This window comes from Procambarus clarkii, chromosome 90 (assembly GCF_040958095.1).
Source record: "Procambarus clarkii isolate CNS0578487 chromosome 90, FALCON_Pclarkii_2.0, whole genome shotgun sequence".
Classification (NCBI taxonomy): domain Eukaryota; kingdom Metazoa; phylum Arthropoda; class Malacostraca; order Decapoda; family Cambaridae; genus Procambarus; species Procambarus clarkii.
Genome location: NC_091239.1, coordinates 7,359,025 through 7,375,954, shown reverse-complemented (window position 1 = coordinate 7,375,954; position 16,930 = coordinate 7,359,025).

Below are 16,930 nucleotides of genomic sequence, written 5' to 3'. Positions count from 1 at the left end.
GTTCTCTGTATTCCCTCTATTTCAGCAATCTCTCCTGCTCTGAAGGGGGAAGTGAGTACTGAGCAGTACTCGAGACGGGACAGCACAAGTGACTTGAAGAGTACAACCATTGTGATGGGATCCCTGGATTTGAAAGTTCTCGTAATCCATCCGATCATTTTTCTGGCTGACGCGATATTTGCTTGGTTATGCTCCCTAACCCACCACCAGCCGCCACCCGCCACCACCCACCACCAGCCGCCACCCGCCACCACCCACCACCAGCCACCACCCGCCACCACCCACCGCCACCCACCACCGCCACTCACCACCCGCCGCCACCACCCACCACCAGCCGCCACCCGCCACCAGCCACCGCCACCCACCACCGCCACCCGCCGCCACCACCCACCACCACCACCCACCACCACCAGCCGCCGCCGCCGCCACCACCACCCACCACCACCGCCGCCACCACCCATCACCGCCGCCGCCACCACCACGGCCGCCGCCACCACCCATCACCGCCGCCGCCGCCACCACCCACCACAGCCGCCGCCGACACCACTGCCACCACCCACCACAGCCGCCACCACCACCCACCACCACCACCACCACCCACCACCGCCGCCACCACCAGCCGCCACAAGCCGCCACCGCCCGCCACCGCCCGCCACCAGCCGCCATCACCACCACCACCACCACCAGCCGCCATCACCGCCACCAGCCGCTACCAGCTGCCACCACCACCAGCCGCCACCACCACCACCACCAGCCGCCATCACCGCCACCAGCTGCCACCACCACCAGCCGCCACCACCAGCCGCCACCACCGCCACCACCACCTGCCACCAGCCGCCACCACCGCCCGCTATCAGCCGTCACCGCCCGTTGCCACAGTCGCCACCGCAAGCCGCCACCGCCAGCCGCCACCAGCCCCCCCCACCGCCGATCGTCACCACCCACCACAGCCGCCGCCGCCGCCACTGTCCGCCCGCCGCCGCCACTGTCCGCCCGCCGCCACTATCCGCCACAGCCGCCACTGTCCGCCCGCCGCCACTGTCCGCCCGCCGCCACTTTCCGCCCGCCGCTACTATCCGCCACCGCCGCCACTGTCCTCCCGCCGCCACTGTCCGCCCGCCGCCACTGTCCGCCCGCCGCCGCCCTGTCCGCCCGCCGCCACTATCCGCCACCGCCGCCACTGTCCGCCCGCCGCCACTGTCCGCCCGCCGCCACTATCCGCCACCGCCGCCACTGTCCGCCCGACGCCACTGTTCGCCCGCCGCCACTGTCCGCCCGCCGCCACTGTCCGCCCGCCGCCACTGTCCGCCCGCCACCACTATCCGCCACCGCCGCCACTGTCCGCCCGCCGCCACTATCCGCCACCGCCGCTACTGTCCGCCCGCCGCCACTGTCCGCCGTACAGCCTCCCCTCTCTCCGTTAGTAAATAATTATAATTGTTAGTAAATAATAAAAGAAATATAAATTATTAGATTTTTGTTACCCTTCAATTGGTTTTAATATTTAAATTGAAAATAATAATATAATATAAAATATAATAAAAATAATATAATATAAAATATAATTTAATTTCAAGAAATTTAACTTTAAACACAAAGATGTGAAAAGGGTTCAGATTATTGGCTCAAACCTTTCATAAGAGATTCATATTGGTATATGAATGGATTATGAATGACTCATGTTAGGAGTGTAAAGTTGCACAACATCTCAAATTAGTGTTAGATACATATGTCTTGGTTATAAGTTTTGGAAACCTATTTAAGTCCACACACAATATCGTATCTGATACGATAAAACAAACGTTTCCAATACTTTCAAATACTTTCCAGATATGTTGTGGCAACCTAAAATTGTTTGCTGGGATGAGCCTTTGCATCCCTCTCTTGAGCCTTTGCATCCCTCTCTTGAGCCTTTGCATCCCTCTCTTGAGCCTCTGCATCCCTCTCTTGAGCCCCTGCATCACTTCCAAGAGCCTCTGCATCCCTTTCTTGTGCCACTGCATCCCTCACTTGAGCCTTTGCATCCCTCTCTTGAGCCTCTGCATCCCTCTCTTGAGTCTCTGCATCCCTCTCTTGAGCCTCTGCATCACTCTCTTAAGTCTCTGCATCACTCTCTTGAGCCTCTGCATCACTCTCTTGAGCCCTTGCATCCCTCTCTCAAGCCTCTGCATCACTCTCTTTAGCCTCTGCATCACCCTCTTAAGCCTCTGCCTCACTCTCTTAGGCCTCTGCATCGCTCTCTTGAGCCTCTGAATCCCTCTCTTGAGCCTCTGCAACACTCTCTTCAGCCTCTACATCACTCTCTTAAGCCTCTGAATCCCTTTCTTGAGGCCTCTGCATAACTCTCTCGAGTCTCTGCATCACTCTCTTGATTCTCTGCATCACTCTCGTAAGCCTCTGATTCACTCTCTCGAGCCTCTGCATCACTCTCTTGTTCCTCTGCATCACTCTCTTGAGCCTCTGCATCACTCTCTTGAGCCTCTGCATCACTCTCTAGAGCCTCTGCATCACTCTCTTAAGCCTCAGCATCACTCTCTTAAGCCTCTGCTTCCCTCTCCTGATGCTCTGCATCACTCTCTTGAGCCTCTGCATTACTCTCTTAAGCCTCTGCATCACTCTCGTAAGCCTCTGAATCACTCTCTTGAGCCTCTGCATCACTCTCGTGAGCCCCCGCATAACTCACTTGAGCCTCTGCATCACTCTTTTGAGCCCCTGCATCCCTCTCTTGAGCCTCTGCATCACTCACTTGAGCTTCTGCATTACCCTTTTAAGCCTCTGCATCGTTCTTTTGAGCCTCTGCATCGCTTTCTTAAGCCTCTGCATCAATCTCTTAAGCCTTTGCATCACTCTCGTAAGCCTCTGAATCACTCTCTTGAGCCTCTGCGTCCCTCTCTTGAGCCTCTGCATCACTCTCAAGAGCCTCTGGATCCCTCTCTTGTGCCTCTTCATCCCTCACTTGAGCCTCTGCATCCCGCTCTTGAGCCTCTGCATCCCTCTCTCAAGCCTCTGCATCACTCTATTAAGCCTCTGCATCACTCTCTTAAGCCTCTGAATCACTCTCTTGAGCCTCTGCATCACTCTATTAAGCCTCTGCATCACTCTCTTAAGCCTCTGAATCACTCTCTCAAGCCTCTGCATCACTCTCTTGGGCCTCTGTATCACCCTCTTAAGCTTCTGCATTACTCTCTTGAGCCTCTGCATCCCTCTCCTAAGCCCCTGCCTCACTCTCTTAAGCCTCTGCATCACTCTCTGGAGCCTCTGTATGCCTCTCTTGAGCCTCTGCATCACTCTCTTCAGTCTCTTCATCCCTCTCTTGAGCCTCTGCAACACTATCTTCAGCCTCTGCATCACTCTCTTAAGCCTCTGAATCCCTCTCTTGAGGCCTCTGCATAACTCTCTCGAGTCTCTGCATTACTCTCTTTATTCTCTGCATCACTCTCGTAAGCCTCTGAATCACTACCTTGAGCCTCTGCATCACTCTCTAGAGCCTCTGCATCACTTTCTTCAGCCTCAGCATCACTCTCTTAAGCCTCTGCTTCCCTCTCTTGATCCTCTGCATCACTCTCTTGAGCCTCTGCATCACTCTCTTAAGCCTCTGCATCACTCTCGTAAGCCTCTGAATCACTCTCTTGAGCCTCTGCATCACCCTCTTGAACCCCTGGATCACTCACGTGACCCTCTGCATCTCTCTCTTGAGCCCCTGCATCCCTCTCTTGAGCCTCTGCAACACTCTCTTCAGCCTCTACATCACTCTCTTAAGCCTCTGAATCCCTTTCTTGAGGCATCTGCATAACTCTCTCGAGTCTCTGCATCACTCGCTTGATTCTCTGCATCACTCTCGTAAGCCTCTGAATCACTCTCTCGAGCCTCTGCATCACTCTCTTGTTCCTCTGCATCACTCTCTTGAGCCTCTGCATCACTCTCCTGAGCCCCTGCAACCCTCCCTTGAGCCTCTGCCTCATTTTCTTCAGCTTCTGCGTCACTCTTTTAAACCTCTGCATCCCTCTTTTGAGCCTCTGAATCACTCTCTTGAGCCTCTGCATCCCTCTCTTGAGCCTCTGCATCACTCCCAAGAGCCTCTGCATCCCTCTCTTGTGCCTCTTCATCCCTCACTTGAGCCTTTGCATTACTCTCTTAAGCCTCTGCCTCCCACTCTTGAGCTCTGCGTCACTCTCAAGAGCCTCTGCATCCCTCTCTTGTACCTCTGCTTCCTTCACTTGAGCCTCTGCATCCCTCTCTTGAGCCTCTGCATCCCTCTCTTGAGCCTCTGCATCCCTCTCTTAAGCCTCTGGATCATTCACTTAAGCCTCTGCATCACTCTCGTAAGCATCTGAATCACTATGTTGAGCCTCTGCATCACTCTCTTGAGCCTCTCCATCACTCTCTTGAGACTCTGCATCATTCTCTTCAGCCTCTGCATCCCTCTCTTAAGCCTCTGCATCATTCTCTTCAGCTTCTGCATTCCTCTTTTAAGCCTCTGCATCACTCTCTTGATCCTCTGCATCCCTCTCCTAAGCCTCTGCATCATTCAATTGAGCCCTTGCACCATTCTCTTGTGCCTCTGCATCACTCTCTTGAAACTCTACATCACTCTCTTAAGCCTCTTCCTCTCTCTCTTTTGCCTCTGCACCCCTCTCTTGAGCCCCTGCATCCCTCTCTTGAGCCTCTACATCCCTCTCTTGAGCCTCTGCATCCCTCTCTTAAGCCTCTGCATCACTCTCTTGAGCCTTTGCATCACTCTCTTGAGCCTCTGCATCCCTCTCTTATGCCTTTCCAGCACTCTCTTCAGCCTCTGCATCACTCTCTTAAGACTCTACATCCCTCTCTTGAGCCTCTGCATCCCTCGCTTAAGCCTCTGCAACACTCTCTTCAGCCTCTGCATCACTCTCTTAGGCCTCTGCATCCCTCTCTTGTGCCTCTGCATCCCTCACTTAAGCCTCTGCATCCCTCGTTTGAGCCCCTGCATCCCTCTCTTGAGCCTCTGCATTCCTCTCTTGAGTCCCTGTATCCCTCTCTTAAGCCTCTGCATCACTCTCTTAAGCCTCTGCATCACTCTCTTAAGCCCCTGCATCCCTTTCTTGTGCCACTGCATCCCACACTTGAGCCTCTGCATCCCTCTCTTGAGCCTCTGCATCCCTCTCTTGGGCCTCTGCATCCCTCTCTTGAGCCTCTGCATCCCTCTCTTAAGCCTCTGCATCACTCTCTTAAGCCTCTGAATCACTCTCTTGAGCCTCTGCATCACTCTCTTTAGCCCTTGCATCCCTCTCTCAAGCCTCTGCATCACTCTCTTGAGCCTCTGCATCACCCTCTTAAGCATCTGCATTACTTTCTTGAGCCTCTGCATCCCTCTCCTAAGCCTCTGCCTCACTCTCTTAAGCCTCTGCATCGCTCTCTTGATCCTCTGTATCCCTCTCTTGAGCCTCTGCATCACTCTCTTCCGTCTCTTCATCCCTCTCTTGAGCCTCTGCAACACTCTCTTCAGCCTCTGCATCACTCTCTTATGCCTCTCAATACCTCTCTTGAGGCCTCTGCATAACTCTCTCGAGTCTCTGCATCACTCTCTTTATTCTCTGCATCACTCTCGTAAGCCTCTGAATCACTCTCTCGAGTCTCTGCATCACTCTTTATTCTCTGCATCACTCTCGTAAGCCTCTGAATCACTCTCTCGAGCCTCTGCATCACTCTCTTGTTCCTCTGCATCACTCTCTTGAGCCTCTGCATCACTCTCTAGAGCGTCTGCATCACTCTCTAGAGCCTCTGCATCACTCTCTTCAGCCTCAGCATCACTCTCTTAAGCCTCTGCTTCCCTCTCTTGATCCTCTGCATCACTCAATTAAGCCTCTGAATCACTCTCTTGAGCCTCTGCATCACTCTCTTGAGCCCTTGCATCCCTCTCTCAAGCCTCTGCATCACTCTCTTGAGCCTCTGCATCACCCTCTTAAGCCTCTGCATTACTCTCTTGAGCCTCTGCATCCCTCTCCTAAGCCTCTGCCTTACTCTCTTAAGCCTCTGCATCACTCTCTTAAGCCTGTGCATCACTCTCTTAAGCCTCTGCATCACTCTCTTAAGCCTCTGAATCACTCTCTTGAGCCTCTGCATCCCTCTCTTGAGCCCTTGCATCCCTCTCTCAAGCCTCTGCATCACTCTCTTGAGCCTCTGCATCACCCTCTTAAGCCTCTGCATTACTTTCTTGAGCCTCTGCATCCCTCTCCTAAGCCTCTGCCTCACTCTCTTAAGCCTCTGCATCGTTCTCTTGAGCCTCTGTATCCCTCTCTTGAGCCTCTGCATCACTCTCTTCTGTCTCTTCATCCCTCTCTGGAGCCTCTGCAACACTCTCTTCAGCCTCTGCATCACTCTCTTAAGCCTCTGAATACCTCTCTTGAGGCCTCTGCATAACTCTCTCGAGTCTCTGCGTCACTCTCTTTATTCTCTGCATCAATCTCGTAAGCCTCTGAATCACACTCTCGAGTCTCCGCATCACTCTCTTTATTCTCTGCATCACTCTCGTAAGCCTCTGAATCACTCTCTTGAGCCCCTGCATCCCTCTCTTGAGCCTCTGCATCACTCTCTTGAGCGTCTGCATCACTCTCTAGAGCCTCTGCATCACTCTTTTCAGCCTCAGCATCACTCTCTTGAGCCTGTGCATCACTCTCTTAAGCCTCTGCATCACTCTCTTAAGCCTCTGCTTCCCTCTCTTGATCCTCTGCATCACTCTCTTAAGAGTCTGAATCACTCTCTTGAGCCTCTGCATCACTCTCTTGAGCCCTTGCGTCCCTCTCTCAAGCCTCTGCATCACTCTCTTGAGGCCTCTGCATAACTCTCTCGAGTCTCTGCATCACTCTCTTTATTCTCTGCATCACTCTCGTAAGCCTCTGAATCACTCTCTTGAGCCCCTGCATCCCTCTCTTGTTCCTCTGCATCACTCTCTTGAGCGTCTGCATCACTCTCTTAAGCCTCTGAATCACTCTCTTGAGCCTCTGCATCACTCTCTTGTTCCTCTGCATCACTCTCTTGAGCCTCTGCATCACTCTCTAGAGCGTCTGCATCACTCTTAGAGCCTCTGCATCACTCTCTTCAGCCTCAGCATCACTCTCTTAAGCCTCTGCTTCCCTCTCTTGATCCTCTGCATCACTCTCTTAAGCCTCTGAATCACTCTCTTGAGCCTCTGCATCACTCTCTTGAGCCTTGCATCACTCTCTCAAGCCTTTGCATCACTCTCTTGAGGCCTCTGCATAACTCTCTCGAGTCTCTGCATCACTCTCTTTATTCTCTGCATCACCCTCGTAAGCCTCTGAATCACTCTCTTGAGCCCCTGCAACCCTCTCTTGAGCCTCTGCATCACTCTCTTGAGCGTCTGCATCACTCTCTAGAGCCTCTGCATCACTCTTTTCAGCCTCAGCATCACTCTCTTGAGCCTCTGCATCACTCTCTTAAGCCTCTGCATCACTCTCGTAAGCATCTGAATCACTCTCTTAATCCTCTGCATCACTCTCGTAAGCCTCTGAATCACTCTCTTAAGCCTCTGCATCACTCTTTTGTTCCCCTGCATCACTCACTTGAGCCTCCGCATCAATCTCTTGAGCCCCTGCATCCCTCTCTTGAGCCTCTGCATCACTCTCTTGATCTTCTGAATCACCCTTTTAAGCCTCTGCATCCCTCCTTTGAGCCTCTGCATCACTTTCTTAAGCCTCTGCATCACTCTCTTAAGCCTTTGCATCACTCTCGAAAGCCTCTAAATCACTCTCTTGAGCCTCTGCATCCCTCTCTTGAGCCTCTGCATCACTCCCAAGAACCTCTGCATCCCTCACATGTGCCTCTTCATCCCTCACTTGAGCCTCTGCATCCCTCTCTTGAGCCTCTGCATCCCTCTCTTAAGCCTCTGCATCACTCTCTTTAGCCTCTGCATCTCAGTCTTAAGCCTCTGCATTACTCTCTTGAGCCTCTGCATCCCGCTCCTAAGCCTCTGCCTCACTCTCTTAAGCCTCTGCATCACTCTTTTGAGCCTTTGTATCCCTTTCTTGAGCCACTGCATCACTCTCTTCAGTCTCTTCATCCCTCTCTTGAGCCTCTGCAACACTCTCTTGAGCCTCTGAATCACTCTCTTGAGCCTCTGCATCCCTTTCTTGAGCCTCTGCATCACTCCCAAGAGCCTCTGCATCCCTCTCTTGTGCCTCTTCATCCCTCACTTGAGCCTTTGCATGACTCTCTTAAGCCTCTGCCTCCCACTCTTGAGCTCTGCGTCACTCTCAAGAGCCTCTGCATCCCTCTCTTGTACCTCTGCTTCCTTCACTTGAGCCTCTGCATCCCTCTCTTAAGCCTCTGCATCCCTCTCTTAAGCCTCTGGATCATTCACTTAAGCCTCTTCATCACTCTCGTAAGCATCTGAATCACTCTGTTGAGCCTCTGCATCACTCTCTTGAGCCTCTCCATCACTCTCTTGAGACTCTGCATCATTCTCTTCAGCCTCTGCATCCCTCTCTTAAGCCTCTGCATCATTCTCTTCAGCTTTTGCATTCCTCTTTTAAGCCTCTGCATCACTCTCTTGATCCTCTGCATCCCTCTCCTAAGCCTCTGCATCACTCTCTTGAGCCCTTGCATCATTCTCTTGTGCCTCTGCATCACTCTCTTGAAACTCTGCATCACTCTCTTAAGCCTCTGCATCTCTCTCGTTTGCCTCTGCATCCCTCTCTTAAGCCTCTGCATCACTCTCTTGAGCCGCTGCATCCCTCTCTTGAGCCTCTGCATCACTCTCTTGAGCTTCTGCATTACCCTTTTAAGCCTCTGCATCGTTCTTTTGAGCCTCTGCATCGCTTTCTTAAGCCTCTGCATCACTCTCGTAAGCCTTTGCATCACTCTCGTAAGCCTATGAATCACTCTCAAGAGCCTCTGCATCCCTCTCTTGTGCCTCTTCATCCCTCACTTGAGCCTCTGCATCCCTCTCTTTAGCATCTGCATCCCTCTCTTAAGCCTCTGCATCACTCTCTTAAGCCTCTGCATCACTCTCTTAAGCCTCTGAATCACTCTCTTGAGCCTCTGCATCACTCTCTTGAGCCCTTGCATCCCTCTCTCAAGCCTCTGCATCACTCTCTTGAGCCTCTGCATCACCATCTTAAACCTCTGCATTACTCTCCTGAGCCTCTGCATCCCTCTCCTAAGCCTCTGCCTCACTCTCTTAAGCCTCTGCATCACTCTCTTCACTCTCTTCATCCCTCTCTTGAGCCTCTGCAACACTCTCTTGAGCCTCTGCAACACTCTCTCGAGCCTCTGCATCACTCTCCTGAGCCTCTGCCTCCCACTCTTGAGCTCTGCGTCACTCTAAAGAGCCTCTGCATCCCTCTCTTGTACCTCTACTTCCTTCACTTGAGCCTCTGCATCCCTCTCTTGAGCCTCTGCATCCCTCTCTTGAGCCTCTGCATCCCTCTCTTAAGCCTCTGGATAATTCACTTAAGCCTCTGCATCACTCTCGTAAGCATCTGAATCACTCTGTTGAGCCTCTGCATCACTCTCTTGAGCCTCTCCATCACTCTCTTAAGACTCTGCATCATTCTCTTCAGCCTCTGCATCCCTCTCCTAAGCCTCTGCCTCACTCTCTTAAGCCTCTGCATCACTCTCTTGAGCCTTTGTATCCCTCTCTTGAGCCACTGCATCACTCTCTTCAGTCTCTTCATCCCTCTCTTGAGCCTCTGCAACACTCTCTTCAGCCTCTGCATCACTCTCTTAAGCTTCTGAATCACTCTCTCGAGCCTCTGCATCACTCTCCTCAGCCTCTGCATCACTCTCTAGAGCCTCTGCATCACTCTCTTCAGCCTCAGCATCACTCTCTTTAGCCTCTGCTTCCCTCTCTTGATTCTCTGCATCACTCTCTTGAGCCTCTGCCTCACTCTCTTAAGCGTCTGCATCACTCTCATATGCCTCTGAATCACTCGCTTGAGCCTCTGCATCTCTCTCTTGAGCCTCTGCATCCCTCTCTTGAACCTCTGCGTCCCTCTCTTAAGCCTCTGGATCACTCTCTTAAGCCTCTGCATCACTCTCGCAAGCATCTGAATCACTCTGTTGAGACTCTGCATCACTCTCTTGAGCCTCTCCGTCACTCTCTTGAGCCTCTGCATCATTCTCGTCAGCCTCTGCATCCCTCTCTTAAGCTTCTGCATCATTCTCTTCAGCCTCTGCATTCTTCTTTTAAGCCTCTGCATCACACTCTTGATCCTCTGCATCCCTCTCCTAAGCCTCTGCATCACTCTCTTCAGCCCTTGCATCATTCTCTTTAGCCTCTGCATCCCTCTCTTAAGCCTCTACATCATTCTCTTGTGCCTCTGCATCACTCTCTTGAACCTCTGCATCACTCTCTTAAGCCTCTGCATCTCTCTCTTTTGCCTCTGCATCCCTCTCTTGAGACTCTGCATCCCTCTCTTGAGTCCCTGCATCCCTCTCTTAAGCCTCTGCATCACTCTCTTGAGCCTTTGCATCACTCTCTTGAGCCTCTGCATCCCTCTCTTATGCATCTGCAACACTCTCTTCAGCCTCTGCATTACTCTCTTAAGCCTCTGCATCCGTCACTTAAGCCTCTGCATCACTCTCTTAGGCCTCTGCATCCTTCTCTTGAGCCTCTGCGTCACTCTCAAGAGCCTCTGCATCCCTCTCTTGTGCATCTGCATCCCTCACTTGGGCCTCTGCATCCCTCGTTTGAGCCCCTGCATCCCTCGCTTGAGCCTCTGCATCCCTCTCTTAAGCCTCTGCATTATTCTCTTAAGCTTCTGCATCACTCTCGTAAGCCTCTGAATCACTATCTTGAGCCTCTGCATCCCTCTCTTGAACTCCTGCATCCCTCTCATGAGCCTCTGCATCCCTCTCTTGAGCCTTTGCATCACTCTCTTAAGCCTCTGCATCCCTCTCTTGAGCCCCTGCATCACTTCCAAGAGCCTCTGCATCTCTTTCTTGTGCCACTGCATTCCTCACTTGAGACTCTGCATCCCTCTCTTGAGCCTCTGCATCCCTCTATTGGGCCTCTGCATCCCTCTCTTGAGTCTCTGCATCCCTCTCTTAAGCCTCTCCATCACTCTCTTAAGCCTCTGCATCACTCTCTTAAGCCTCTGCATCACTGTCATAAGCCTCTGAATCACTCTCTTGAGCCTCTGCATCACTCTCTTGTGCCCTTGCATCCCTCTCTCGAGCCTCTGCATTACTTTCTTGAGCCTCTGCATCCCTCTCTTAAGCCTCTACATCATTCTCTTGTGCCTCTGCATCCCTCTCTTGAGTCTCTGCATCCCTCTCTTAAGCCTCTCCATCACTCTCTTAAGCCTCTGCATCACTCTCTTAAGCCTCTGCATCACTCTCTTAAGCCTCTGCATCACTCTCTTAAGCCTCTGCATCACTCTCTTGAGCCTCTACATCGCTCTCTTGAGCCTCTGTATCCCCCTCTTGAGCCTCTTCATCAGTCTCTTCAGTCTCTTCATCCTTCTCTTGAGCCTCTGCAATACTCTTTTCAGCCTCTGCATCACTCTCTTAAGCCTCTGAATCCCTATCTTGAGGCCTCTGCATAACTCTCTCGAGACTCTGCATCACTCTCTTGATTCTCTGCATCACTCTCGTAAGCCTCTGAATCACTCTCTTGAGCCTCTGCATCACTCTCTTCTTCCTCTGCATCACTCTCTTGAGCCTCTGCATCACTCTCTTGAGCCTCTGCATCACTCTCTAGAGCCTCTGCATCACTCTCTTCAGCCTCTGCATCACTCTCTTAAGCTTCTGCTTCCCTCTCTTGATCCTCTGCATCACTCTCATGAGCCTCTGCATCACCTTTTAAGCCTCTGCATCCCTCTTTTGAGAATCTGCATCACTTCCTTAAGCCTCTGCATGACTCTCTTAAGCCTTTGCATCACTCTCGTAAACCTCTGAATCACTCTCCTGAGCCTCAGCATCCCTCTCTTGAGCCTCTGCATCACTCTCAAAAGCCTCTGCATCGCTCTCTTGTGCCTCTTCATCCCTCACTTGAACCTCTGCATCCCTCTCTTGAGCCTCTGCATCACTCTCTTGAACTCCTGCATCCCTCTCATGAGCCTTTGCATCCCTCACTTGAGCCTTTGCATCACTCTCTTAAGCCTCTGCATCCCTCTCTTGAACCTCTGCGTCACTCTCAAGAGTCTCTGCATCCTACTCTTGTGCCTCTGCTTCCCTCACATGAGCCCCTGCATCCCTCTCTTGAGCCTCTGCATCCCTCTCTTGGGCCTCTGCATCCCTCTCTTAAGCCTCTGCATCACTCTCTTAAGCCTCTGCATCTCTCTCGTAAACCTCTGAATCACTCTCTTGAGCCTATGCATCACTCTCTTGAGCCTCTCCATAACTCTCTTCAGCCTCTGCATCCCTCTCTTAGGCCTCTGAATCATTCTCTTCAGCCTCTGCATCCCTCTCTCAAGCCTCTGCATCATTCTCTTCAGTCACTGCATTCCTCTCTTAAGCCTCTGCATCACTCTCTTGATCCTCTGCATCCCTCTCTTAATCCTCTGCATCACTCTCTTGAGCCCCTGCATCATTCTCTTGAGCTTCTGCATCCCTCTCTTAAACCTCTATATTATTCTCTTGTGCATCTGCATCACTCTCTTGAACCTTTGCATCACTCTCTTAAGCCTCTGCATCTCTTTCTTCAGCCTCTGCATCCCTCTCTTGAGCCTCTGTATCACTCTCTTGAGTCTCTGCATCACTCTCTTGAGCCTCTGCATCCTCCGCTTGAGTCTCTGCATCACTCTCTTGACCCTCTGCATCATTCTCTTGAGCCCCTGCATCACTCTCTTGAGCCTCTGCATCCCTCTCTTATCCCTCTGCATCTCTCTCTTCAGCCTCTGCATCACTCTCTTGACCCTCTGCATCCCTCTCATTGTAACAGACTAGGCTGTTGTAAGAATTATCCAGAGTGGTTTATCGACAAAAGAGAATGGGAAGCTGAGCCGCATGGTGACCTGACCCCCAGGGGAATTCGCGGTGGAAATAACCGACGCTTTGTTCATATCTGCGTATAATGAATCATCCTATAGTATTCAGTAATTTAGAGAAAATTAGCCTTTATTCATTTTGCATTAAAATTGTATTGTATAATAGTACTGGATACAATATCAAGAGTATTCTAATTATTGAGTTTAAGTCACCATCAGTGACGTCACGAATCAGATCTAACTTTTGAGGCGGAGTGACCGGCGGTCATAGGTCAGCAGGGTTGACATGTCTAATATTTCTCAAAGTTTTAATAACCATTTTTGTGATCGGGAACAGCTCTGCCGTTAGATGTTTGTAATTTAATTCAGTAAAATAATTCAACCAGTCTGGATCAATTAAGTACAACAGAGTTTAATTGTTATAACTTAACCTTGCTAAAGTAACTGGGTAAGCGATGCGGAACAATACAATACTCTGTCTGGGGTAGTCCAGACAAGGAAAAAATCAGTGTGGTCACGGAAGCAGCTGGGAGAGGTCAAACATCTTACCTCTCCCCAAGACATCTAGCTGGTCGCCCAAGGTATAGTTGCTATGGTTATGTATAGAAATAGTCTTCTCATTTGCCATTCAGGTCAAGTAGGGAGTGTTAAAGTGATAGGGAGTGAACACATTTAGATTTTGTTTTAGTTTTCTTTTAATAAATTAAATTTGTTATTAATTTGCATTTTATTGTTTCCATGTGTTTTATGTGTATACTTGTCCTGGTCACGTGGTCCACACGAGGCAGAGTTGTATTGGGCGCCGATTCTAACATCGAATCGGAATTATCATTACCGTGTAATTTATTCCACACTCAAGGTCATCGTATATAGTGGGGATCAAGCCCCAAGGTTGATTAATTAGCGTGATCGATCCAGACCTCGATCATTGCTCTTGTATTACTGGTCTGGTGGTGGCAGCAGAGGTGACTCTAGGGTTTTGTTCAGAGCTTAGGTCACGTCATACTGGGTGTAGAATCCTAAGTCGGTCAATCGTCTTAGGACCACGTGGCGTGGAGTTGGCTTTGTTAAAAGTTTTGGAGTCCCTTGGTTTAGAAATAAAAGTAAGAATACGGGTAGAGGGAGTAGAAGGTAGAGAAGTAAAGTGAGAGGAACCAAACCCGTGTTACAATGGTGGCAGCGGTGGTTTCAACAATTTTGTTTGAAATTGTTGAAAGGCTCACGCGTCTAGCCGTTCGAACACGTGCGCGGATGCTAAGGAGACAGCCGCGGGTCAGGATTAGCAGTGCGCCCCACAAGTGCGTTTGAGTGGGGATTGGCGAATCTTGGGTCATGCGGGCTGATATGATTAAGGTTTAGTTAGTAAGATTAGGTTGTTAAAATTAGATTTATTGAAAACGAGACCGCTCCGAGTTGATTGGACTGGGTACCATACTCGACCCATTGCAATTAATTCAGAGGTGTTGGGAGCCACCATACTCTCAACAGCAGTTCCTTGAGGGCTGTCGGGGGCGGATATATCTGTGGGACGCCAGTAGATAGTCCGAGGGCGTTATTAGACGACCCAAAACGCTAAGGAAAAACGTAATCCGTGAAGGGCGTTGCGGCCTCCGAGGGACGGACTAGTAAACTACCTAGCAGCGACTCAACAACTAAGTGATCGCACACTTAGTGGAGGTTGAGTCGTCCCTAGTCATAATTGTTGCTGAAAGCTGCGTGTCGCTCTGTTGGAACCTAGATGGTGTGGCCTCTAGGCTAGGTGTGGTACGGCGAGCCGGTAGGAACAATTATAAGTTTAAGTCGAGTGCATTTTTGAATTAAGTATACTTAAATTTATAAAGTAATTTCCGTTTATTTGCGTTGTTCTAGATTAATTTTTTCCCCTAAATTCAATCCCCGGTTAAAATTTTTCCCAAGTGTTTAGCGTTTTCTTGCATATTAGGCTAAGTGCGTACGTTAAGTTTTGTTATTCCCTGTTCTATTAGTCTAAGTCAGAGGCGTTGTTGCTAGAGTGTAGTTAATCCTCTGGACTTAGGGCTATATGTCGGTCACGATAGATAAGTGAAGGAGTTTAAGGGATAATAAGTTGCGTGTAAATGCTTAATAGAGTCCGTGGTATATTTCTAAGTATTTTGGGATAAGTTTTCGGCTAAGTCGATGTCGGAAACTCGTTAACTAATTAATTTGTATTCGTGGGTCACGTGTATGATCTGGGCGTCATTAGGATTCTCCAGTCGATGCGAGTGATATTTTCTAGTTTTTACCAGTAAGACGGTAGAATTGTGTTTGTAGACTTAGAATTCTGTTTTCAGTAGAAACGTAGGTGGAAAATTTTCTAAGTCCAGCTTGGGCTAGAATCTGACTTTTTGGCGGAAATTCTAATTTTTCATGTTCCGTGTATATTCTGGGGCCAGTATTACTCTCTAGTGCGCGCAAGGGACGTAATTCTGTTCGTAAAACATTAAACAGTGATAATTACATTTTTGCCGAATTTAGTTATTTTTCGAGAAAATCGTGTTGTAATTTTGTCCAAAGTCCATTTGAGGTGAAAATCTCTGATTTTGACGAAAAATCGAATTAGTGAGTGTTGAAACCGCCCGAAGTGTCAGTATTGTTCTGTATACAACGTCAGTAGTAAATAATAACGTATTTATACCTGGGAACGAGAAACTCAAATTTTTGTGAATTAAAGGAGTTTTGTGATATTTGGGGTGATAGAATATTTTTCCCTCGGAGTCAGAAAAATTGGCAGAGTTCAGCAATTGAGTAAAAACGCAGTTTTTGATAAAAATTCAATTTTTAGTAAGCATTTATAGGTCCTGGGTGTCTATATTAATCGCTAGAGCGGTTTATTAACGTAAAACTAGTTATTTGTCCTTCAGAACAAAAATTTTGATTTTTCAGCGTTTAAGCGAAAAAGCGCGGGACTTAGTTTTTTTTCAGCGCAGCTGGTCCCGCTCCATCAGTCATCAGTGGCCACGCTGCTCACTTCAAGCGCGTTTAGTATTCAAGTACAGTAAATATTCTTTATTAATCCATCACGAGTGCTACGCGTTAGTTGCGTTATCATTTAAATTGTTTTATATAAATTAGATTCTTTAATTTTTTTAACGTAAAGGACTTAGGTTTCAACAATAGACCTGCGGGATATTTCACGGTCAGACACGAGTGCGGGGCAGACACTCATTCATTGGATTCACTTCAGCGATTCTCTCGATAAATCGGTGTATTTCCTATTTTGGGAATTTAGTAGTTTTCTCTTAGAATAGAGTTGTGATTTTTTTTTTGTGTAAGATCACGGTTGTAGTGAGTCCGGGTCGAGGGTGTACTAAAGGGTAGTTTAGAAGAGACGTGGCACACCAGGAATCACGGAAAATGTTTAACCCTGATAATGACCAGTCAGTAGGGACCAGTGGGAATGGGAGTGTAGAGGATAGAACCTCTTCCGACACCACTGGGGATCGCTCAGGTAGCGATACTATTATTGACATGAGTGGGGAGTCTTGCGAGGAGTCGTCCCATGAGTGGGGAGAGCCGTCTTGGGTTCCCCCACAAAGAACATCGACGCCATGCCAGCGGGGCAGACAGGGGGCCTCAGTTAGTATGGCAGGACGTCCCACTTCGCTCGGTAGAGAACAGCAACCCGTTCAACGGGAACATGAACAACCACACCAACAGCGGGAACTACCCAACATAACACCAATACCACAGCACCCACAACACCTAGGTACACCTCATCCGTCACTACAACAACCCCAACCCCATCCTCAATTCCCTTACCAACCCCATCCTCAATTCCCATACCAACCCCATCCTCAGTTCCCATACCAACCCTTCCCCCAACCCCAGGCCACCCCATACCCATACCAACCCCAGGCCACCCCATACCCATACCAACCCCAGGCCACCCCATACCCATACCAACCCCAGGCCACCCCATACCCATACCCATTCCAGCCCCAGGCCACCCCATACCCACCCCAACCTCAATCCACACCCCAGCCTGA